Source organism: Papio anubis, chromosome 4 (assembly GCF_008728515.1).
Source record: "Papio anubis isolate 15944 chromosome 4, Panubis1.0, whole genome shotgun sequence".
NCBI lineage: Eukaryota > Metazoa > Chordata > Mammalia > Primates > Cercopithecidae > Papio > Papio anubis.
In genome coordinates, this window is record NC_044979.1 from 99,820,958 (window position 1) to 99,845,613 (window position 24,656).

The 24,656-nt window shown below is 39.3% G+C and overlaps 1 long non-coding RNA gene across 1 annotated transcript; it reads right to left on the reverse strand.

Moving 5' to 3' along the window:
- Positions 1-474: 474 nt before the first annotated feature.
- On the reverse strand, positions 475-23,065 carry LOC108585032. Its single transcript, XR_001900824.3, has 2 exons — positions 22,981-23,065; positions 475-676 (listed from the first exon to the last, which is right to left on the reverse strand). It is a non-coding gene; the product is annotated as an uncharacterized LOC108585032 (long non-coding RNA).
- Between the last annotated feature and the right edge of the window lie 1,591 nt (positions 23,066-24,656).

The following is a 24,656-nucleotide window of genomic DNA, read 5'->3' on the forward strand; positions in this document are numbered from 1 at the left end:
GTGGTTCAGGGACATTCTGTATTCTTAGCTATGCTTGCTGAGTGCCTGGAAGAGCCAGAGTCTTCCTTCCAAAGATTGTAATTCTTGTGAGAGTTAGGTAGTGAACAATCTCATCTTTAAGAACTTTGGCTCTGGCTGAAGTCATTTAAATGAGCCAGATCAGTTTACCTCATCCAGGAAAAGTCCAAAGGGTGTCATTGTGCACATGTACTCATTAACAGATGATTATGTATTCATGAATTTTCTTAATCCTGGCAGTCCATAATTTCTCTTTAGCTGCAAAATTTTATCACCTGTTTGGAAAAAGAAAAATCCAGTGCTAGAAAGCATAAATATTTTATTTTTTAAACATTTTTTATTATTGAAATAATCGTGCTCATGTCTTTTTAGCTCCCCCACTCCCATATATATATCCAGATGTGAATTGTATCAGCTGCCAAAGTAAACAACGCCAAACCAGTGCACGCATCCGAATCTGGCTTAAACAGATTTGTTTATTTGTCTTGTGGAATTAGACTCCCAAGAAAGACAGTCTGGGGCCTGTGCAGGAGCTATCTGAGACCGGTGTCCATCCATCTTCCTGCTTCACCACACTTAGCCTATAGGACTTCATCCTAAATCTGGTTGCCTCATGATGATGATATGGCTGCGGTATCTCTAGGCTTCCATCTGCAGTCTAGGCAAGAAGACAAGGGAAGGTGCAAATAAATAAAAGAATTAACGTCCTTCTATTAGTGAGGTTTTACCTTGTTATTCAGCAAGTGATGCACTCCCTAGGACTTCCACCTACATCTCATTGGCCAGAACAGTGTCACAGGGTTGTTCTAAATATATTAGAGTCTGAGAAATCAAATATTTTTAGCTGGGTAAGTTGCAACTCCATCACTCAAACTAGGGATTCTGCTGTGAGGAAGAAGAGGGAATGGTTATTGAGTAGGCAGCTAGCAGTATCAGCCATCTGACTGACTTCCATTGTTAGCCATGTCTCTGATTTAATTAGAAATTACAGAAGGTGACTCAGTAATTTTAAATGTTGTACTTTTCTAGATCTTCATGGCATTAGTGTTAGAGAATGAAATGCACCCAACTGCCTGTGTAAAGATTCTTAAATCGCTATTGCCAGCCTTGTTGCTTCTCTCAATTTCAGATCTAAATTTCCATTTGCCAAAAGTACCTCAAACTCAAAATGTTTCGAATTAAAATCTATTATCTCTGCTCATTGATCACCACTTCCCACTCTCTCCTCCGTCTCCTTGTTTAACACTACATTGTCTTGACCACCAAGGAGCAAAAGGGTCACCCCAGGCTCTCTCTTGTTCCCCATCCCAGACATCCAATCTGATTTCCTCCTTGGCTTTATCCCATTGCCATTACTCTGATTTAAATAAATACCCATCCTTACTCATGTGGGTCCCCAAATTGATATACCTGTTTGCTCTTTCCTCTCCCTACAATTCAGTTTCCACATATAGCCCCACGGTGCTATTTTTAGAACACAAATGTCTAACAACATCTTTCCTGTCTTTAAAAACCTACAAAATAAGGTCCAAAAGCCCAGCTCTTGACAACCTGGCCTTGTGAGCTTCCTGCCACAACTCCCAAGCCACAGCGCCCATGCACTCACACAGGGCAGGACTCTGCTCATACCCTCCTCTGCTTCAGTCATGGAAGGCCTGGCTCAGACTTTCTGACACTTTTTACTTATCCATAACTTATGGCACAATTAAGTCAATTTTCATGTATGCTTCCAAACTATTTTGTATTTCTATTCATATTTTTTGCCCTGGATTCTTTTGTCCTGATATTAATAATGCTACAACAGTTTTTTTCTTAAAAATCAGTTTTATTGAGCTATAATTCACATACCATAAGATTCAGCGTTTTAAAATACACAATTTCAGTGGCTTTTAGAATTTCCACAGTTGTGCAACCATCGCCATTATTTAATTCCAGACATTTTCATCACCCCAAGAAGAAATCTGTTAACAGTAGCTTCTCATCTCCCTCCCCTCAATCCTTGATAACCACTAATCTATTTTTTATTTCTATAGACATTTCCTATAAATGGAATCTTATAATATGTGGACTTTTTGGTAAGAGAATTTTTTTTTTTTTTTAGACGGGGTTTTGCTCTGTCACCCGGGCTGGAGTCCAGTGGTACTATCCCAGCTCACTGCAGCCTCGACCACGCAGGCACAGGTGATCCTCCTGCCTTAGCCTCCCAGGTACCTGGGACTATGGGCACGTGCCATCACACCCAGCTAATTTTTGTATTTTTAGTAGAGATGAGGTTTTGCCATGTTTGCCAGGCTGGTTTCGAACTCCTAGGCAAGCGATCCGTCCACCTCCACCTCCCAAAATGAATTTAATAATCTGTTTACAGTTATTATGATTACTCATATACTGGAACTTATTTTGTGTTTTCTTGTATACCCTGTGCTTTATTATTCTTTTTTTCTCCCCCCTTCCTTTTCTGCCTTCTCCTACAAAAGTGCCTGGCACATAGTAACCCTCAGTAAGTGTTACAAGCTATCATTTGTGGGCAGGAACCATGTAGCTATGGATTTATTTATTCATCAAACATTTATTGACTACCTGCTACTCGTGTTTATAGTTTCGCTGCATGGCTAGCTTAGTGCCTAACAGGTAGAAGAAGCTCGGTACGGTATTTGCTGCATTGCATGGACTGTGCAGAGACTGATGTGCTTGTCGAGGGCTGGAGAGTCATGGAAAACACACAGGCTTGGGACCAAATTCACTTGGGTTTGTTCTGATTTTGTCACATCGTAGCTATTTGATCTTGGGTGATTACGTTATGTCTTTGAGTCTTCATTTCCTCACCTGTGAAATGGGGATGATAACATCTGTTGTGAAGAGTTGTTTTAGGGGATGAGAGATAGTTGTGTAAGTGACAATCAGAATTGCTAGTGTAGGGAATATGCTCAGTACATGTGAACTATTGTTTTTCTTAGTGAACTGTTTAACAGAGCACCCTCCCAACCATGTACATCAGTATTGAAGCACCAACCATGACTGCCCAGGGAATTAAGTGGTAGTCAAAAATGAAACTGGCCCCTTTCCTATGTGGCTGATGTAAGTTATTACCACCCTATTAGAAGAAGGGACATTTTCCCCTCACATGGTAGAACCAAGGAAAAGAATCAGAAGTGTACTTTCTTCTTCCTTTTAACAACAGGAGTCAATTTTAAGTCTCTGGTGTCCCTTAAAGCTTCCGTTTATTCTAACACTCGTTTAAACGTTTCAATGAAACATTTTTGTTTCAGTCGTGCTTCTCTCCAGTGATTCAGAGAAAAAATAAAGTAGCTTCAGAAATAGGTAAGACAACTACCTAGAAAAAGAGAAGCTTAGTGAGCTTGAAGACAGGCTATTTGGAAATACACAGTCAGAGGAGACAAAAAAAACAAAACAAAAACAAAACAAAACAAAACAAAAACAGTAAGACAAGACAAGTGAGCAACCATTTTTTCCTGAGTTTCAAATTCACTTTTCCCACATTTTAAAGGCTTTTGCTTCACTCTTTGTTGCTGTTGTCCTGGTTTTCACCCAAATGTGTATGTCTTGAGGTTAGAAATTTGACTGCAGATATAGAAGGAAGGCTAGAGTGGCCTGGTTTTATGCCTCTTGTCCTTCCTGGCATACATGCATGCTCAGTGAGTTTTAAGGGATGGTGTTTGATCTGCAATTATTTTGACAGTATCTGTATGAACTACATATGTCTAAAAAAGACGGGCCAAGATACCTGTCCATAGGATCTATGGGTGCAGTATTTTGTGGCTGGGGGACTAGAGTCCCCACATGTTATTTCAGACATGTGCACCTTCTCGCCAGCATGCTTGTGTTCTCACAGGTAATGAATGACAAGGGTCAGTTACAGCTGCAACCAACTTACAAATGATCCATGCCTAATAGAGCATCATGTCTTAAAACCATTCCTTGTTGTGCATTAACCATGTGATAACAGAAGAATTAAACCATAGGGGTTATGGCTGGTTTGGGGGGAATTATTTTATTCTGCTCTTGCCTATTTTCCTAGTGCACCTGGTCAGTTGCCTCTAACTTGTGGATGGCTGTAGTGGTGATTTCAGCTGTCCCAGGAAGTCTGTGTGCAAGGCCAGCACAGCAAATCCCACCCTCAGTGCTGAGTCCTACTCTCGATGGCTCCAGCAGCTGCTCATTTGGACCAAATCGTCAAGATCATTTTAATCTTCTTCTTTCTTTATATTTGCCTTTTAGGTGTAAAGAGATCTCCTAATTCAGATAGTTCAAAAAACTTTTAAAAATACTTCTTCACAGTTGTCCCAACTAAAATGTTTCTCTGAGGTGGTAATCCTAAACTTTTGCTTATTAATTTTTTGAATAAGTAATAATGCACATGATACTTCAACAAGGGTAGAAAAGATATTCACTGTAAAATATTTCCTATACTCTATCCTCAGACCACCTAGTTATGCATTCTTCCAGAGAAAAGGCATACTCATTCTTTTATCATCATCATCATCATCATCATCATCATCATTTTTTTAGAGACAGAGTCTCTCTCTGTTGCCCAGCATCATCATCATCATCATCATCATCATTTTTTTAGAGACAGAGTCTCTCTCTGTTGCCCAGCTGGAGTGCAGTGGCCTGCCTGATCATGGCTCACTGCAGCCTCCAACTCCTGAACTCAAGCCTCAGCCTCCTGAGTAGCTGAGACTACAGGTACACCAGCTAATTTTGTTTTTTTTTTTTTTTTCCTTTTTAGTAGAGATAGGGACCTGCTTTGTTGCCCAGGCTGGTCTTGAATGTTAGGCCTCAAGTAATCCTCCTGCCCCCGCTTTCCAAAGTGCTGAGATTACAGGCATGAGCTACCATGCCCAGCTGCAAACTCATTCTATATACATTTTCTGCTGCCTGCTTTTTTTCACGTAACACAACCTGGAGATCATTCCAGGTTCATACATATAGGGCTGCCATATTCTTTGTGACAGCTACCTAGTATGTCAGTATAATGTATGAACCATAATTTAATAATTAGTTCTCAGTTGACAGGTATATACACTATTTCCAGCCTTTTCCTATTAAAACAAATGCTGCAATTTTTGTCACTGTACAAATTATTTCTCACACGTGAGAAAGATCAGTAAGATAAATTCCTAGAATTGAAATGTGAATCTTTAAATGTTGCTACATTTGCCCATTACCCTTCACAGAAGTTGTACGAATTTATATTCCTACCAATAATTGTCGGATTCCCTGCACTCTCTCCAACAGATACGTATCAAACTTTTGATCTTTGCCAGTTTGACAGGTGAAAATGGTATCTGATTGTGGTTTTGACTTGCGTTTTCTCATGAGGAATAAGGTTGAGGGTCTTTGAATGTGTTTAATTGCCATTTATGTTTCCTTATCTGTGAACTGTTTAGGCCCATTTGTGTATTTTCTATTAGGTTATTGATTTTTATTGTAGGAACACCTTATACAGAAGATAAAACAGCCATTTTACTGTAATTTTTATTTTACTGTAATTTCCCCCAGTTTATAATATGACTTATTTTAATATAATTTCCCTCCAATTTGTAGTATGACTTTGGGCTTTATTTAATGTGGTTTTATGTATATAGATATGTATTTATTGCTTTGCAGAAACCTTTTCTTCTATACCTTTTAGAAAGGTCTTTCTGACCTGTTGATTTTAAAAATTCTGTCATATGTTTAGTATGATTATAATTTCCTTTTTTAGAAGTTAAAAATTTGATTCCTTGGAATTTAATATGAGGCATGAGATCCTTACATTGTTACCTAACTTTATTTTTTTCCTGATTACTAACCAATTTACTCAATACTTTTTGTTGAATAACTCATCTTTTCCCCACTGATATCCAATGGGATTTTTTTTTTAAATAATAACCAAAATTTCCAAAAATACCTAGGTCAATTTCCAGGCTCTCAGGTCTATTACCATTACTGATTCTCCATATAGCAATACCAAATGGTTTTAATGAATGTGGCTTTATCATTTGTTTATTATCCAATGATTTTATTTTTCCATGTAAACTTTGAAGTCACCTTGAGTACTTATAAAAAGGAAACAAGTTAGTATTTTCATTATGATCACCCTAAATTTATACATTGATATAGAGAAAATCAACTTTTGTATGATATTTAGTCTTCCTACCCAAGACTAAAATGTGTTTTTCCATGTCTTCACTGTTTCTCAGTAATGTTTTGAAGTTTTATTTCATGTCTGTGCATACTTTGTTAAGTTTACACTTAGGTATACTTTTTTAAAGTTGCTATTGTGTACACAATTATTTCCTCACAATATTTTCTGGCAGTTATTGTTTAAATACAGGGATACTTTTTGGAGTGTATTGGTTTTGAAGAGCTACCTTTTTAAATTATCTTATTAATAAAAATAATTTTCCAGTCAGGCACAGTGGCTCAAGCGTGTAATCCCAACACTTTGGGAGGCCGAGGTGGGTGGATCACCTGAGGTCAGGAGTTCAAGACTGGTCAACATGGTGAAACCCCATCTCTAGTGAAAATACAAAATTTAGCTGGGTGTGGTGGTGCGTGCCTATAGTCCCAGTTACTTGGGAGCCTGAAGTAGGAGAATCGCTTGAACCTGGGAGGTGGAGTTTGCAGTGAGCTGAGATCACACCACTGCACTCCAACCTGGGAGACAGAGCAAGACTCTGTCTCAAAAAATTAAAAAATAATTAAAATAATTTTTCTACAGAGTCTCTTAGGTTTTCCATGTATATTCCCATATTACTTGGGGGGAAACATGATAATTGAGCCTCCTTCTTTTCAACTATTATACAATTTAGTTCTTTCTTTTATCTAATTGAATTGACTACTAGCTCTAGGATAATGATAACTAGTAGTGACAATAGTGGACATTCTTGTCTTGTTCCTGACTTTAATTGGAATTTGTTTAGTCTTTCTCCATTTGCCATAATGTATTTTAAGTTATGTTATAGCTATTTGGAGGCAGCTATGGAGATGATTGTACGATTTTCTTGTTTCATGCCCCTAGTATAGTGAGTCATATCAATAGATTTTCTAGCATTAAAACATCTTTGCATTTAAACCCTACTTGGTTGGCATGTATTATTTTTAGTGTGTTGCCGAATTCTGTTTATTTATGCTTATTATTTTGTTCCTCCATATTCATAAATGAGATTGGTCAGTAGTTTTCTTTTTTATTTGTTCTAGTCTTTCTCAGGTTTGGATCTGACTGCTACGTGGTAATTAACTGCTTCTTAGAGATTGGGCAGAATTCAGTCATCTATCTTTCACACTTCTTTGTGGTGGATCTTTGACAACTTTCACTATTTCTTCTGTTTAGATGTTCTCTCTTGTCTTGATCACTTGATTAACTCGTATTTTCATATTCAACTCTTCATAATAGTTGTCTGTTTCAATCCAAGTTTTCAGATTTCTTTACCGAGATTTCAGCAAAATCTTTTAGCGTCTTCTCTATCTATCATTATTTTCCCTGTCTCTTGTTTTATTTTGTGTATCTGTGCTTTCTCTTTCTCCCTCCCCTCATTTAGTTAAGGTAAGGTGATTACTTATTTTATTGTTTTTTGTTTTTCGGAGACTAAGCTTTTAGATATATTCATTTAAAAATTTATCTTTTTTTCTAATTCCTAAATATCTGGTTTTAAAAAATTCACAAATAAATGTGAATTCCTTCCCTTCTGCTTCCTTTAGATTTATATTATTGTTATTCATGCTTCTCGAGAGTTTTTATTCTTTGTTTTATAAATATAGTTACTTACAGCTATGACTTTTGCTCTGAATTTTTCGTTAGCTGCATTCCATAGGTTCTGATATGCAATGTTTTCATTATCCTTATTTTCTCAGTACACATTAAGTTTGGTTTTCATATCTTTTTGTTCCAAGAGCTGTTAAATAAAGCTTAAAAGTTTCTAGTTAATAGAGTTTTAAAGTTTTCTTTGTATTTTTGTCATTTGATAGGATTGTGAACAGAAAATATTGTCTGTTCTGTTTCTATGTTTTAGAATTTTTGAGATTTTCTTTGCACTATTTACAGCTAATATATAGTCCCTTCCATGGCTAGTTTAGGGACACTTTAATGTGTGTCTTCTGTATTTAGAATGTATAGTCACATATTTCCCCCTACCTTGCAATTATTTTATTTATATATTTTAAAACCTTACTTTTTTGTAAATGTGATATGGACAGAGAGATATGTCCACTAAGTATGATATGGACAGAGAGATAACCCATGAAGGTCTTGATCCAAATATAGTTTTGCCTGCTTTTCCTTGAATAATATCCTGTAGCTTTGCTTTATTAATTTTGTTACTGCTATTTGGAACATAGATATTCATGGCTGCTAACTCAAACTTTGTATATTATTCCCTTTGCCATTATAAAGAATCTTTCTTTGCCTTGTTTAATGGTTTTTATGCTGATTTTAATTTTCTGTGTTTGAAATTAAGTGTGTATGTTTTATACAGTATATAGTTGAATTTGGTCCAGTTTGAGGGCTTTTTCTTTTAATATGTGAGCTCTACCTATTTATGTGTATTGATATGACAGATATGTTTGTTATCATTTTTGTTATGTATTCTGTTTTCTATTTTTTATTGCTTAATTTGCTTTTTTACATGTCACTTAATGATCTATTTTTTTCCTTACTTTGTGCCCATGTAATTCATTTGGGAGATGTGTCCTATCTTTAGTTCTTCTAGCAGTTCCCTTTATAATGATAATAATTCTCTGTTGTTGTTTCTTTTAATTTAGAGAGTACCCAGTGGTTCCCCAGCAGAAGTCATACTGAATATCCACTTCTTCCCACCTCTCCTCTATCCCTTTCCAAACCTCCTTTTTAACATTCAATTCTAGTTGATATAATCACTTTTTTTTTAGTTTTTCCAAAACTAAACCTTTTAATATATTTGACTTATACTCCTGTGAGAAATATACACAATTTATTCTCTTTAAAGATATTTTGATTTATTAACTTTAAAGGTATTATGCTTCAGTATAATAGCTAAGTAATCAGCATGCATATATCTCCACTTTATCTTCCTTTTTACCTGATAACTTTTGCAAGTTACATTTTTCCATTTTTCCTTGATTAATAGTAGTTCCCTTCCTTTCCGATAGCATATTTCCATAGCTGTTTCAGTCTTGATTCAGCCGTTAATTCAATACTCACTGCCATTTCTTTGTCCCACTTTCTCTCCTCAGCTCTTGATTGGCTGACATTTTTCCTGTAGTGGTAACTTCAATACAAATTCAAGAAACACACATTTTGCGTGTTTAAAAACATTTGCCGCTTGCCTTCTTACTACAATGACAGTTTGGCTGGATATAAACTTTTACATCACACATTGTTACTCTGGGATATGATGGCATGGCTAATATGTCTCCAAAACTATATGATTTTCCTTTGGATATCATAGACCCTTTGTTTTATTTATTAATAAATTGATTTATTTGCTTTTGAGACAGGATCTCGTTCTGTCACCCAGGCTGGAGTGCTATGGTTTGATCACCGCTCACTGCAGCCTTCACCTTCTGGCCTCGAGCAATCTTCCCATCTCAGCCTCCCAAGTATCTGGGACAAGACACATGCCACCATGCCCACTAATTTTTTAATTTTTCTGTAGAGACAGGGTCTCCCTGTGTTTCCCAGGCTCATGAACTCCTGGTGCAAGTGATTCTCTCACCTTGGCCTCCCAAAGTGTGGTGATTACAGGCATGAGCCACTGTGCCTTGCCTTGTACCTTTAAATGTATAGAATTAAATCTTCGTTTTGAAAAGCTTTCTTAAATTATATGCTTGGTATTATGTGTTCGAATATTTATTCTCTTCCATTTGTTTATGTCTTTTACTCAGGAAAACCAGTTATCTTTTTCATTTGTCTTCCATATCTAGCAATTTCTCTCTAATCCTTTTAAATTCTTTGTCCATTTACATTTCATTCTGCTCATTTGTCTCAATCCTCCATGGTACTCAGTGTGTTTTCAACAATACCTGTTTTCTTTGGGCTTCTTCTAGTGTGTTCTTCATTTTTCTCTTTTACTTCTGCCATGATATTTTTCATCCTCTATTATTTTGCTAGATATTCTCAGAGTCCTTATCTCTTTTCTTTGAGTCCTTGTTTCAAAGGTTAATTATTTCATTCAATCCTTTGAGTTAATAATTGTATTTCCTGTCACAGCATTCATCTGCTTTACAGCAGTATTTTTTCTAGTAAATGTTCTTCACTTATCATCATTCTTTTCCTATTCCTTTCCCTACTTTTTTCTTAGTTTCTTTTTTTTGTGTAGATCTTATATTGATTCTCTTTTTCATTATTCATCTTAAAATGAGATGAACTCTTCTTGGACCAACTATTTTCCGATTTACTTGAGGAAATGACCATGGCAAGTTCCAGACCAGCAAGAATTCTTTTTGGCTTAGGGAGGAACTCCTTATGACAGAGAGAGAGAGAAGTATGTGTGTTCTAAGACTCATTGAAATGCACATTTGTATCTGTGCCTGCAAATAATTTTGGACCTTCCATTCCCCAGTCAATAGAGGTGGGTAGCTTTAAGGTTGCCCAAGACTCACTGTCTTCTTGGCCTACCTCATTCCTAGAATGCTCCTATAGAAACGCCTTGCCTTTGCCATCTTCCCTGCTCCCTGGTGGGTCTAGGGTCTAAGATCAGTCCTGCTGCCATCCTACACACCCTTTTCTGTTATTCTAAACAAGAGTTGATGAGTTTTCTTCTCCAAGGAGCTAATGCTTCCCACTTTGGAGAGCAGTGCTCTGCAGGCTTTGTCTGAGGCTTACAGCCACAAATGTATCCTCTACAGCATATCCACACCCTGTATTAGACCATCCTGGGCAATGAACCATCCTGTCTCATTCATTAAAGTGCAGAGTTATGGAGATACAGTTTTATCAAAGAAAATTTTCTTTTTCTTTATTATCTTGAGATGATTTCCAAGAAAGGGAAGAAACAGATATTTTTACCATCTTAAAACTGGAAGACCTTCTTGAACTTTATTTTGAAAAGTGGGTTTTTAAATCTAGAAATCTAAAAGCAAGCTGCCTCCTCTCTGCTGCCCTTTAGTAAGACCACTTCCATTTCCAAGAAGCCACCATATCCTTACTTGAAAAAATTACATTTGGAAGAACTTTGTTTTTTGGAGAGGATCATATGCAATTTTTAATTTCTTTAATATTTGTCTTAAAGCAATACTCCTTTGCTCCTCATATTTATACAACTTAGGAAAGAATAAACACTCTACCTTTTTCTTGATGAAGAAATAGATGGGAATTAAAGCCAGAACTAGAGACCAGTTTTCCAACTATCAAATGATTTCTCTTTGATTGCCTTGCTTTCCATCATGCCAGCAAAGGCTTTTCTAGTGAGCGCTGTAAGCTTTGAGAACCAAAGATTCCTTTTTTTTTTTTTTAGATTGAGTCTTACTCTGTCACCCAGGCTGGAGTGTGGTGGCATGATTTTGGCTCACTGCAACCTCCATCTCCTGGGAGAACCCAACATTCAGAATATATGTTATTCCCACGCCGATATTGAGGTCTGCCATTGGACAGAAACGTTGACACTTCTCTTCCCTCTTTTAGTTTGTAATATTTTTCTTTAACAATCATTAGGATGATATCTCATTTCTAGATTCACATAGAACTTTCTTAATGTTCTGCTAACAAGGTTTGTCTCCATCTTTTGCGGGAGCCTGATTCCTGCCAATTATATGCCATTGCCTTGATAAAAAAAATCTCAGTACCAACTGATATGGTTAGGATTTTTGTATCCCTGTCCAAATCTCCTGTCGAATTGTAATCCCCAGTGTTGGAGGTGGGGCCTGGTGAGAGGTAATTGGATCGTGGGCGGTTTCTCATGAATGGTTTAGCGCCATCCCCTCATCATTGCTCTCATGATGGTGAGTTCTCACGAGATCTGGTTGTTTAAAAGTGTGTGGCACCCCCACCCCAGTCCTGCTTCTGCCATTTAAGACACTGCTCCCACTTTACCTTCTGCCATGAGTAAATGTTCCCTGAGGCCTCCCCAGGAGCAGATGCCTTTTTGCTTCCTGTATAGCCTGCGGAACTGTGAGCCAATTAAACCTCTGTTCTTTATAAATTCCTGTTTCAGGCATTTCTTTATAGCAACGCGAGAACAGACTAATACACCAAGGCAATGGTATTTGGCATTCAGCATTACTTTTGGCCTTGGCAATACCAATATCCCAAAGACATAGTCCCTATCTTTGAACCTTTGAGGAGCCCATGGTCCAGTGAAGGGGGACACAGAGACATATAAAAGGAAAATAGGGCCGGGCATGGTGGCCCATGCCTGTGATCCCAGCTATTCTGGAGGCTGAGGCATGAGAATTGCTTGGCCCTGGTGGGGCAGAGCTTGCAGTGTGCCGAGATCATGCCACTGCACTCCAGCTTGGGTGACAGAGCGAAACTCCGTCTCAAACAAAGCAAAACAAAAATGAAAAAGAAGAAAATTGCCAGAGTGCCTAGTACCATAATAGAAGTGTGACCAAAGTGCAAAGTGCTATACGGGCAGTTAGCCCTCCCAAAGGGAGAAGAAAGTCAATGCAGAGAAGCTGGCACCTGAACACAGTTTTGCAGGTTAGTAGGTATTTTCCAGATGGTGAAGGCCCTGACCTGCAGCCTGAATACCATGGGCAAAGACTTAGAGATGTATTTTTCTTTAAAAAAAAAAAAAAAGGACATAAGAAAATGTCAACAGTGGGATGTGGGTAAAATGGAGAAGGCCCAGAACGCAGTGGAGGATGAGATGTGGAGTTTGACTTCATAGTAAGTAGTCTAGAGAGGAGTACGTGTTAAATCTGGGAGTGATGTCATGGACACTGAGAGGTGACACCTGCCAGTCGATTTGTGAGACTTGGCTGTCAGTGATGTACTGGCTGCCTCAGGAAGGAATCTGCCTGGTAGCTGAGGTGAGGGAGGCTCCTTGCTGCAGGCTGTTTGAGTTTTTAGCCTAACTTCAAACTGGACGAGGGAGCCAGGGCATCAGAATCTGCTTGTCCTGGAGCAGTAGGAATAAGGTTAAAGTACTTAAACTAATCTAAAGTCACACCCAAAACTTGGAAAGAAAGGATTTGTTTCTTCTTGTACGCCATACCACCTCCCATCTGCACATTATTTCCTCAATGATTTTTGGAATAATAGCATTTTTGGAGTACGTACAACGTGAAAAGTTACCACCTTAGCCTTAAGAAAGTAAAAAAACACCATTAGTATAAAATCTAGCATCATAACATAAAGAGGTGCTCATTCATTTTGTAAGATGGCTCATTATTTTATGATACTAATTGTAAGTTTCTGTTGAACAATAAACTCCCTTTAGCTAATGCATACTGGGCTTAATACCTAGATGATGGATTGATCAGTGCAGCAAACCACTATGGCATGTGTTTTCCTGTGTAACCTGCACACCCTGCACATGTACCCCAGAACTTAAAAGTTGAAGGAAAAAAATATTAAGCTCCTTATTTATGCTTAAGGCTTACCTTGATTTTCCAAAACTCAGAGATACCCTATTTTAGAAGCATAACTGTTATATAAAATGAAGCTTACTCGTGAATGTGTGACTAATATTATGTATTTTTAATAAGCCCAGTTCTTATCTTAATTAATTCAAGGATGAAAGAAAAGAAAGACAGGAAATCAATATTTTCTCCTTTCACCCTTGGAAGCCACACTTATAACAATTTTTATGGAACTCAGCCCTAATTTAAATGCCTGAGTCAGTGATAAATATCATTAATATCTTCATTTTTCCTTTCACCAAATACTATTCAAAAATTAGAATGAATTCAATGAATGATCTGGGAACAAATCTGCATTTCAATAAGAGTCCTATAAAAGAAAACCAATTTATGAGCTCTTCTTAGAATGTGCGACATACTAGGTTTCATATTAGATGTGGTTAAAGTATGTTTCCATTTTAGAATTCACATTCACAAACCCACATTAATCTTTTCAACACTTCAGCAGATAATTAACTATAATACCCAGTTAGGGCTGAGCCAATTCAGATTCTGGAGCCAATGTCTGGGCTGGTGTTTCTCAGGTGTCAGAAGTCCTTCATATCGCCTGTGTGAGAGCGATGGTTTCCCTTTCACTTTGTATGTCATAATCAATTCCAAGTACAGTAGCTATTTGCATGGACCCAGCCTGCTGAAATTAAATGAATCTACGTGAAAATGAGCCTTTTCAGTAGAGGCCACAACTTCTGACTCAATGGGAGACAGAATGCTTTCATCATCCTTGATGTTCTAGAGCAGGGTTCTTCAAACTTTAGCGAGCATAAAACCCCCCTGTAGATAAGATGCTCCCAGAGATTCTGCTTCAGTAGGTCTGTGCGGAGATGGTGCCTTTCTTACAACCTTCCACATTGGAGAGCTGTTCAGCGTGGCCCCACATGCACAGTGTTGGCCTTACCCAGAAGCTTGTTAGAAATGCAGAATCCCAGGCCCCAACTCAGACCTACTGAATCAGCTGAACCAGAATCTGCATTTTAACAAGATCTCCGGTGACTCACCCTCGACTGGAGTTTGGTAAATACCACCTAGATCACTGTTCCCCAAAGCCTGGTTTAGGTGTTGCTGGGGAAACTGGAGATGAGTTTAGAGAGTATATAAACATTTTTAAATAATGGCTGTGTTTATTCTTATTATTACTTTCTTTCTTTTTATTACCTTCCAAGTGTTTATTCTTCCTGAGATCCTGTATTTATTCTTATTATTACTTTCCATTTATTCTTATTATTACTTCCCATTATTACAAACCAAGTGGTATTGGTTTTCCATTTATGATAATAAAGTTTATTTTCCAAAATAAACTTATTTAACTGAAAGCATGACTTGATATATAGTAAATGTTGAATAAATATGAGTTTAGGTGGTATGCGGCTATTGCAAAAACCATGAAAGTCATTTGTATACAAGTGACCTTACTTAGTATGGTGCTTAAGAGCCTGGCCTCTGGAGCCTGACACTCTGGGTTTGAGTACCAACTCCTCCACTACTGAGACTGTGTGACCTTGGGCAAGTTCCTTGACCTCTCCTTCCTTCAATTGCCTCATCTGGAGAATGGAGATAATAATGGTATCTATTTCATTGGGGTGTCGTGGTGCCTAGAAAAGGGCTAATATATGAAATGCTCTAAGGACAGTGCCTGATACATAGTAAGGGCTGTGTCAGGGCTAATTTGCTTCACTGTTATCAAAAGCTAAATATTTACAGATTTTTTATATCATTGAGAAGAGTGAGAGCAGCAACTTCCATTTGGCCAAAAAGAGGACAGTCTTAACTGACAGAAGTGGTAGGTGGGGCATGAGATCTCATAGGTTGGAAGTCCAAGGAGAGAGATGTGGCCAGAGAATTTGCTCATTAAGTGACAAGAAAGTGACAACAGAAAGTGACCATCATAAATCGTTCTCATCATCACCTGGAGAGAAGTTTAAAAACTAAAATTATTTTATTATTTTACTTACAGCTTTAGAAACTTTACTACATTTACGTTGAGAACCCCTTTATTTGTATCTCGTTTGCATGTAGGCTTGTGGGCTGCTATTTCCTGGCCACAAGGTACCTTTAATAGATGAATGATGGACCCTTAGAGGTAGCAGGACCCTACTGAGATCATAATATGAGATATATATTGTGTCATGGGGTTTATTAGCCTTCATTCATTCAGAAGTGAGAAATCTTTATTCTTCTCCCTCTGCCCCATTTTATAACCAAAGAAACAAGGGATGTGTTTCTTTGAAAGAGGAACAGTGTCAAAACATACAAAGTTAGGATTGCACAGAGTACCTTCTTTGCATATTCCTAGTCAAATGTGTTATTTTATTATTATTATTGTTTTGAGATGGGGCCTCACTCTGTCGCCCAGGCTGGACTGTAGTCGTACAATCACAGCTTACTGCAGCCTTGACTTCCCCAGGCTCAGGTGATCTTCCCATCTCAGCCTCCTGAGTAGCCGGGACTACAGGTGTGCACCACCACACTTGGCTAATTTTTTTTGTATTTTTTGTAGAGATGGGGTTTTGCCATGTTGCCCAGGCTGATCTTGAACTCCTGGGCTCAAGCTATCTACCCATCTCGGCCTCCCAAAGTCCTGGGATTACAGGTATGAGCCACTGCACCCAGCCCACATGCTTTTGTCAGGCAGTAGCAGTAATCTTTCTTGTTTATGTTTTAAAATGTAAGCACACTTTCTGTGTGTGAACAGCTGTACTCTCACAGGCTACTCTTGGGAAAAAAAAAAGAGTTTGACGAGAGCAACTAGTGTGTAAAATTGCTTACCATGAGTTCTTTCTTTCTGAAATAACTCACAAAGTGTGGTTGGAACACAGACATATATAAATTTTTATTAAAAGAGAGGCAAGCTCAGTCCACATCACTTCTGAAGGGTACAGACAGGCTGATCATGTAGGGAAAGAAAGGGATCAAGTAGGGCGCCCGTACCCTCACCCTGGAATAGCTCCCGCTAAAAAGGTTGCCATGCAGGTCCTCTGCGACCTGCAGATGTGCTCTGTGCTCTGTGGCCCACTGGCTTTTAAAAATGCTTTTTAAATTATATACTCAGATTTCAAAATTGAACTTTGTGCGAAAATCTAGATAGATATGGGGCTTTTGGAAGAGGGAAGTAGGGGGTTCTGGCCAATACTGGGCTCGTATTCCCATGCAATATCACCCAATCCATGCTGACAGGGGCTCCCACTGCAGACCCAGGCTCGCGTCCTGTAGCCATGTCCCATCCGTGCCCTTTCACCTGTTATCTAGCCCACCTCTGAGTGGGTGGTCACAGCCTGCTCCCTACTGGCAAGGGATGCTGGGGAAGGAGTTCCTGCTTCTGGCTGGAGGAGGTGAGACTCACAATGTGGAAAATTCCTCCAGCATAGGGTAAATGTTCAAAAGACGGTGGGCAACCACAAGACAGATGAGCACCCCGGCCCAAGGCAGAAGACGCTTGCAGGATAGCCGAGTGTCATTGAAGAGCCTCCATCATGGCAACCTTTTCCTCTTCTCCCCGACACATGCAGAGCCTCCCAAGCTGCTTGTGTTCTCCCACTTCCGAATCTCTGAGTATTTGCTGCTCCTGCTTACTAGAACAGACTCCTCTATTCACCTCTCTGCCTGGTGAAAAATAAGATCACTTCTACCAAGTGTTTCTTTATTGTGCCTCCTCCTTAAGTTTGAATGGATGATGCTATCCCTTAGCACTCTCTACCTCTCCTGGGGCATTTATCTGACTCCTGCTTTTTTTTTTTTTTTTGAGACAGAGTCTCGCTCTGTTGCCCAGGCTGGGGTGCAGTGGCGCAATCTAGGCTCACTGAAAATCTGCCTCCCTAATTCAAGCCACTCTCCCACCTCAGCCAGCCTCCCAAGTAGCTGGGATTATAGGAGCCTGCCACCACACCTTTTGTTGTTGTTGTTAGTAGAGATGGGGTTTCACCATGTTGGCCAGGCTGGTTTGGAACTCCTGACCTCAAGTGATCCATCCGCCTCGGCCTCCCAAAGTGATAGGATTACAGTCATGAGCCACCGGGCCTGAACTGACTCCTGCTTTTAACGTAGTTATGATGATAAGTATCACTTCCATGTATGTGTCAGGACGTGTACTGTGTCTTCATATACAGTGTTTGTTTTAATAGTGACAACAAAGAGAATTAAGCATTATAGCTCCTAATTTACAAATGAAGAAAAGGAGACCCAGTAAGGTAAAGGGACCTGACCAAGACCACACAGCCAGGAAAAGGGAAAGGTGGAAGCAGAACCCAGGGCCGTCTGGTTCTGAGACCAGCTCCTGTATTTGGGCCTCCCATGGAAGTCGTTGTCAGTTCTGTTTCCCTCACCACCCTCTAATGGTGTTTGTATGTGCATTTCAATGCTGTTTTTCAGATAGTTCATGAACTGGGAGAAAGTATGAAAGCCTTTGAGAATCTGGCCTTTTAAATCCTAAACATTTTAAATACATTTCAGAGCAAAACAACATTTTTAAATGGGTTGAGAGAACACAAAGCCTTGAAGAGCTCTTGGGTGCAGCCCCTGACTTCCTGGAGCTCAGCATTCTCAACTGTCAGATTTTAACATATACTTCTTTAGATAATTGCTTAATTATTGTATCTGAAAAAAAAAAAAAAAAAAGCCATTCACAGCCATCAAACACTACATATAAAACTATCCTCCAATCCTGGATTTTGAAAAATTCTTCCCTGTAACTTCAGCAAGGCGGCATCTGGGTGGCACCTAAGCATTCCCACATTCCTGAAGATAAAACTAGATAGAAACCAAGGCTGCTCAGGTGAGGGAGGAGCAAGCAGAAGAATTACAGTCACCTTTATGGGGTTTCTTTCATTTAATGGTCTCAAAAATATTTTTAAATCTTTGCAAAATGGAAGCAGGGATGTAACTTGACCTGAATCATATCAAGCTAATAAAGTAATGCAGTGCAGTAGAAATGAGGTTTTAATGGCAAAACTCCGTCTATACAAAAAATACAAAAATTAGCCAGGGGTGGCGGTGTGTGCCTATAGTCCTAGCTACTTGGGAGGCTGAGGTGGGAGGATCGCTTGAACCCAGGAGGTGGAGGTTGCAGTGAGCCGAGATCACGCTATTGCACTCCAGCCTGGGTGACGAGACTCTGTCTCAAAAAAAAAAAAAAGAAATGGGGTTTTAGATCAGAAAAACCAGGGCTTTAAACTCAGCTCTGCTGATCTTTCTGAAATTTAGTAGAAATTGCATAGTTCTCTGAGGCAAAGTTGGATTATTTGTCATATGGAAATATCAGCGTCTACCACACGGTTGTTGAGAGAATTACATAAAACTTCTTACAAGTCCCCAGTGCAGTGCTGAGCACCTACTGGGTGGGAGAGTCAAAAAGGTATACAGCCAATCCTTATTACTTGCAGATTCTACATTTGCAAATTCACCTACGTGTACTCACTAAAGTATATTTACAACTCCAAAATCAGTACTCACGGTGCTTTTGTGGCCATTCCCAGGCATGTGAAAAGTGGTGAAAAACTGTAGACACTGACAAGCATATTCCCAGCTGAGTTGAAATAATAGGACATTGCCTTCTTGCTTCAGCTCTCATCCTATAAACAAGTGTCCCTCTCGCAGTCTGTGTAATGCCACGTTTTTTTCCAAATTTTGTACTTACTGTTGGTGGTTTTGCAGTTTAAAATGGCCTCCAGCAAAGTGCTTGAAGCGCTGCCTAGTATTCTTAAGCCCAAGAAGGCTGCGTTGTGCCTTATGGAGAAAATACAAGTGTTCAATAGGATTTGTTCAGACATGACTCCTAGTGCCGTTGGCCATGGGTTGTCTTGTTCTATCCGGGCCCTCAATGGATTAGATGGCTCCCACCCACAATGGTGAGGGAGACCTTTACTCCATCTACAGATTCAAATGCTAACCCGCTTTGGAAACACCTTTACAGGTACACCCAGAAATGATGTTCTACCAGCCAGATGGGCAGCCCTTAGCCCAATTAAGTTGACACATAAAAGTAATCATCACACTCTGTGTTCATGACAACTTTCTAAACATAACTATAGTGAATAATGAGAATTGACTGTATTTTGTTTAGTTCCTATATTGGATAGGTTCAATATTAGTGGATAAAACAAATTAACTCAAAAATCTTCATGGCTTAACACAATGGGAGTTTATTTTTCACATTTGTAAAGTCTAATCAGGTGTTTGGCAGGTGGTCTTACAGGTGAGTCAGGGTCCCGGACTCCTTTCATCTTGTGACTCTGCCAACACATAGGACCTTTGCTACCAGTCAATGGGTGGAGAAAGAGAAAAGTCATGGGCAGAAGGTCTTTCTGAACCAGCCCAGAAGTAATAGCACATCACTTCGACCTTCATTGCATTAAGCAGAACTCAGTCTGTGGTCACACCTAACTGCAAGGGAGACTGGGAGATGTAATCTAGCCATGTGCTGAGGGATTAAAGGAATAGCTCTGCCGCAGTTCTCCTTAAAGTCTCTCTATACAGTTATTTTTTCTTAAGTAAATGACAAAACCCTTAGGTAAGTGGTATTTCAGTTTTTAAAGGTTATTCTTCCCTACCCTTTCTGGTTTTTCACCAGGGGAAGCATTTCTGTCTCCTGTCATGTGTCTTAGTTAAAAGATGAGATCCTTATATAATGAGACCTCTCTATATTCTCTTGTTCTGTTAATACTTCAACCAACTCTTTAATCCTTGCTATAAATTTTTGACTGAAAATATTTTGCCGTTGAATAAAAGATCATAAAAAAATAGACCCAGTGCCTCCTGTAAAAGAAACTGTTAAAATACAAATATCTGATAATTTATGCTTGTTCCAACTAAATTGTGGGCCTGCATCCAAGTTGCCTTAGCATCAGCCTGTAAAATGCTAACTGTGTCTGACCCTATGTCATTGTGTGTATTAGCTTAGTACACCATTAGTTTAGTTTTAGTAATAAAATAACATAGATGTTACCTGAAAGAAACACGTACTACCCCATGAGATCTCTGCTCAATTTCACTACGGTTTTATGGTGTGGACTCTGATGAGTATTTTCTTTTTCTGTCTTTCCATTCTTGTTTTAATATCAAGGAATGAGGCAGTAACACAGTGATGATCAGGCTCCTTTTTTCAAGGAACCTGAAATACTTCGTAAGAAAAGTGTAGTTGTGTACAACAATCAGCTTATGTACCTCCTTGGAACTCTTAGGAAAACTATGATGGACTCTTTCCCCAAAAAAGTTGTACTGACACATATTTTATGCCATTTGCAATTTTTATACAATTTTAGATTAACCCTGCTGGGAAAAAAGATGGTACCATAAGATCCAGCAATTCCGCTCTTGCATATACGCTGAAAAGAATGAAAAGCAAGGTCTTGAAGAGATATTTGTACACCAATGTTCATAGCAGCATTTCTCACAACACCCCAAAGGTGAAAGCAACCCAGGCACTCACCAATAGATGAATGGTTCAACTAAATGTGGTGTATATGTACAATGGAATAATTCAGAATGAATTTCTGATCCATGCTACAACATGAATGAAGGTTGAAAAGATTATGCTAAATGAAATAAGCCAGACTCAAACGGACAAATATTGTATGGTTCCACATATATGAGGTACCTAGACTAGACAAATTCATAGAGACAGAAAGTAGAACAGAAGTTACTGGGGGCTGAGGGGAGGAGACAGTGGGGAGTTATTGTTTTTTGGGTACAGAGTTTCTGTTTGGCATGATGAAAAAGTTCTGGAAATGGATAGTGGTGCTGGTTGCACAGCATTGTGAATGCACTTAATGCCACTGAATTGTGTACTTAAAAGGGGTTAAAATGATAAATCTGATGTTCTTGGACTTTAGAACCTGTTAAGCCTTGGTTCCAATCCCAAGGCTTAGTTATAGTATAGGTGACTTTGAGCAAAAGAGTTAATGTCTCTGAACATCCTTTTCTTTACCTATAAAAAGGGGTATGCTAGGGCGTTGAAGCCCTGACCTTAGAAGATTATTATAGAAATAAGTGTGATTAGTGTGTCACATGATTGCCATTGATAAAAAGATAAAAACTAACATATTAGGTGAGCAAAATTCAGTGGACTATGCTAACAAGAAAACATCACATTACATAAATGCTTTTGGCCTCTGTGGAGACAAGAATATTAACATGAAAAAATATAAATGCCACAGGATTTTAAAGATGAAATAACAGAGGGACAGGCTTTGTTCTGGTCCTCCAGTGACTAAAGGGACAGCAGGAACACAAAATCACCCCTGCCCAAGTGTGAGATTTATTTCAGTTTCTGCTTTGATTGCTTTTAGGTTCTTATATAGGTTTTTCCAATTCTTGTAAACTAATGGGGTTTTTCTTTAATACAGATTTTAAGTCCTTGCAATGTGCCTTGCTATGGGTTCTAAGACACACACCCACATACACACACATGCATGCACACATACAGGCTCCACACATTTATCTGGAGATCAGACCTCCTATAATATTAACTATTTGAAACAGAATCATGTTTGTAGAATCATGCCAAAAAGCCCCCTGCATAGCAAATACCAGATAGAAAGTCTAGGCAGAGGAGAGGGGTGGCCCATCCTCATCCAGATGGCTGTGTAGAAATGATGACACAGGAATAGCAGGGAAAGTAAGAGCTGACAGAAGAGAAAGAGGCAGGAAAATGACTAACGCCCTAAGCCTTGCTCGAAGCTGGCGTCCTGAGTTCATGTGGAGCCTGTGACATTCAGAAAAGGTTACATTTCATTCTATTTGCTCTGCTTAGGAAAATGGGAGTCTATGCAGAATGATTGAAAATGATAAAACTAAAAATTTAATGCTAAAGAGGTAGAAGTCAGTTATCTGGAAAAATTATTATGGAATGAAGAATTGCTATATATATACATATATATGTATATATTCTATTTGTGTTGCGACACAAATAGCTAAATTCTATCAGTTTTAACACCTAATTGTCTCTAGAATCTGGCTGCTTTTGTCAATCTCCAGCACTCAGCACAAGGCTTGCCTCACAGTGGGCACTCCATGAATAAATTAATGAACAAGTGAATGAATGAATGAATGAATGAACAGGTGAAAGAATCAAGCTGCCTATAATATGCATATATCTGCAAGATATGCATTTCCTGCATATAAGTAAAGAAATCCAAGTTTAAAGCCATCCTTTTTCTCTTTTTCAGAGCAGAAGCCACTCTCTTGGGACCATTCATAAGCAGGAGATATCAACACCGTGACACATGCCAGTGCCACCGCCGCCACCACCTCCTCTGCCTCCACCTCCCCCGCCTCTGGGGGCTCCTCCCCCTCCCCCACCATCAGCACCCCCGGTAAGACCTTTTTTTCTGATTGATTTGCTGTGGAGCATAAACTGCTTGAATACACTTGAGCAGAAGGTTTTAAATGTTCAGAAGCAGCTCTGCCTACCTTCCCTGTGGCAGGTGGCATCTTAGGTAGCTGGATCTGGCAGTTTAGAGTCTGATTCCAAACCAGCCTGGCTCAGCCATTTCTCTCCCCATTCTTCAGCAGCTTCCACCTCCACCTCATTGGTCTACTGATGTCTACCTCATTTCCCTTCTCATGCCTGCTGCTTGGTACAGGCTCACGAGTCTGAGTGATTTTCTGTCTCACTGGAAACCTTACGTGAGGGGCCATGCCAAAGTGCACAGCCAGTGAGGCATTGTGAAGTCAAGTTCCAGTGTGGAATCTGGATGGTGATGATGATAGCTTGAGCTTCCATCCCCTTGTACTAGGCTCTAGTAAGCTAGGTGTAATAGGAAATGCCACAACGAAATATAAAATCCTTACATGAAGTTTCCCTATCTACACAAGATTGAATCAAGGCTATTTCAGTTTGTGTTGCTGAACGCTTTCTCTTGGTTTCATAGTTTGGTTTGGATCTAGAAGGGGGCCACTGAGGGTGGTCATTTTGTTTTGGAACATGGATTCTCAGCCTTGGCACCACTGACATTTGGGGTCAGATTTTTTTTTGTTGTTTGAGCTATCCTATGCATTGTAGGATATTTAGCAACATCCCTGGTCTCTACCCACTAGATGCCAGTAGCACCCCTCCACAATTGTGGCAGTAAAAAAAATGGCCCTATATATTGCCAGATGTCCCCTTGTGGGGCAAAAATCACCACCACACACACACAGTTTCAGAAAAATGCTAGTGCTTAATGCTTACAGCAAACTTTTCCTCTAAAGAAAACCAGGAGCACTTCTCACACTCATTCTCCATTCCTCACACCACTTCAGTGAGGGACGTCTCGCACCAGCTCCACAGCTTCTGTTTTCAGTGGAAAAATGAACGAGATGACGGTACGGCACGCAGAGACAGGGCTGTTTAGGGATGGTGTGAGCCAAGTCAGCAGAAGCCAGGAACAGAACCTCCCTGCCTTCCTCCTCACCAGGTGCAGCCCTCCCTCAGATGCGCAGATGACATGACCCTGAGGAGTGTTGGCTATGAAGGGAGAGCCTGTGGCCCCTGCTGCATGACCACAGGCCCTGGTGAGAGTGAGAGTATGCCTGAGATGTCACCCCATGTGACGTTAGTTTTGTATTCCGACCCTATCTGAGGTGCCAAGGGCGTAGACCTGCCTGGACCTTGGCACTTGCCCTGCAAGAGAGTAAAAAGAAAGCACATAGTATAAATTACATTTGAGAGCTTTCTGACCAATATAAACAAAGAATAGGAATAAGTATTGAAGTTTCACTGCTGAATTTGACCCAAAATCAAATTCAAGGTCAGTGCCGCAAAGTGATGATTTGTAAGTAAACACACATGAAGCTATCATATGGATCTTGCAAGCACTGAAGAAGTACAACTTAGAATAACTGCAAATACATGATGTACCCATAAATTTAGCCAGAGTAAATAAACTGAACAAAACCCATGTTATTGGAGGTTTGAGAAAATAATCCTTTTTAAACATTGCTGGTGACAGACAAATGTCTAGGACTCAGTAAAAGTTAAACAGGTCTTTCTGGAGTCTTCTCTAAGAAAACAGTAAATGTGTATGTATCATAGTTTTTCCCCTGATAATCAGGTAGTTTTATTTTTGAGACTGATTTAAGAATTTAACCCTAAAAATGCCAAAAAG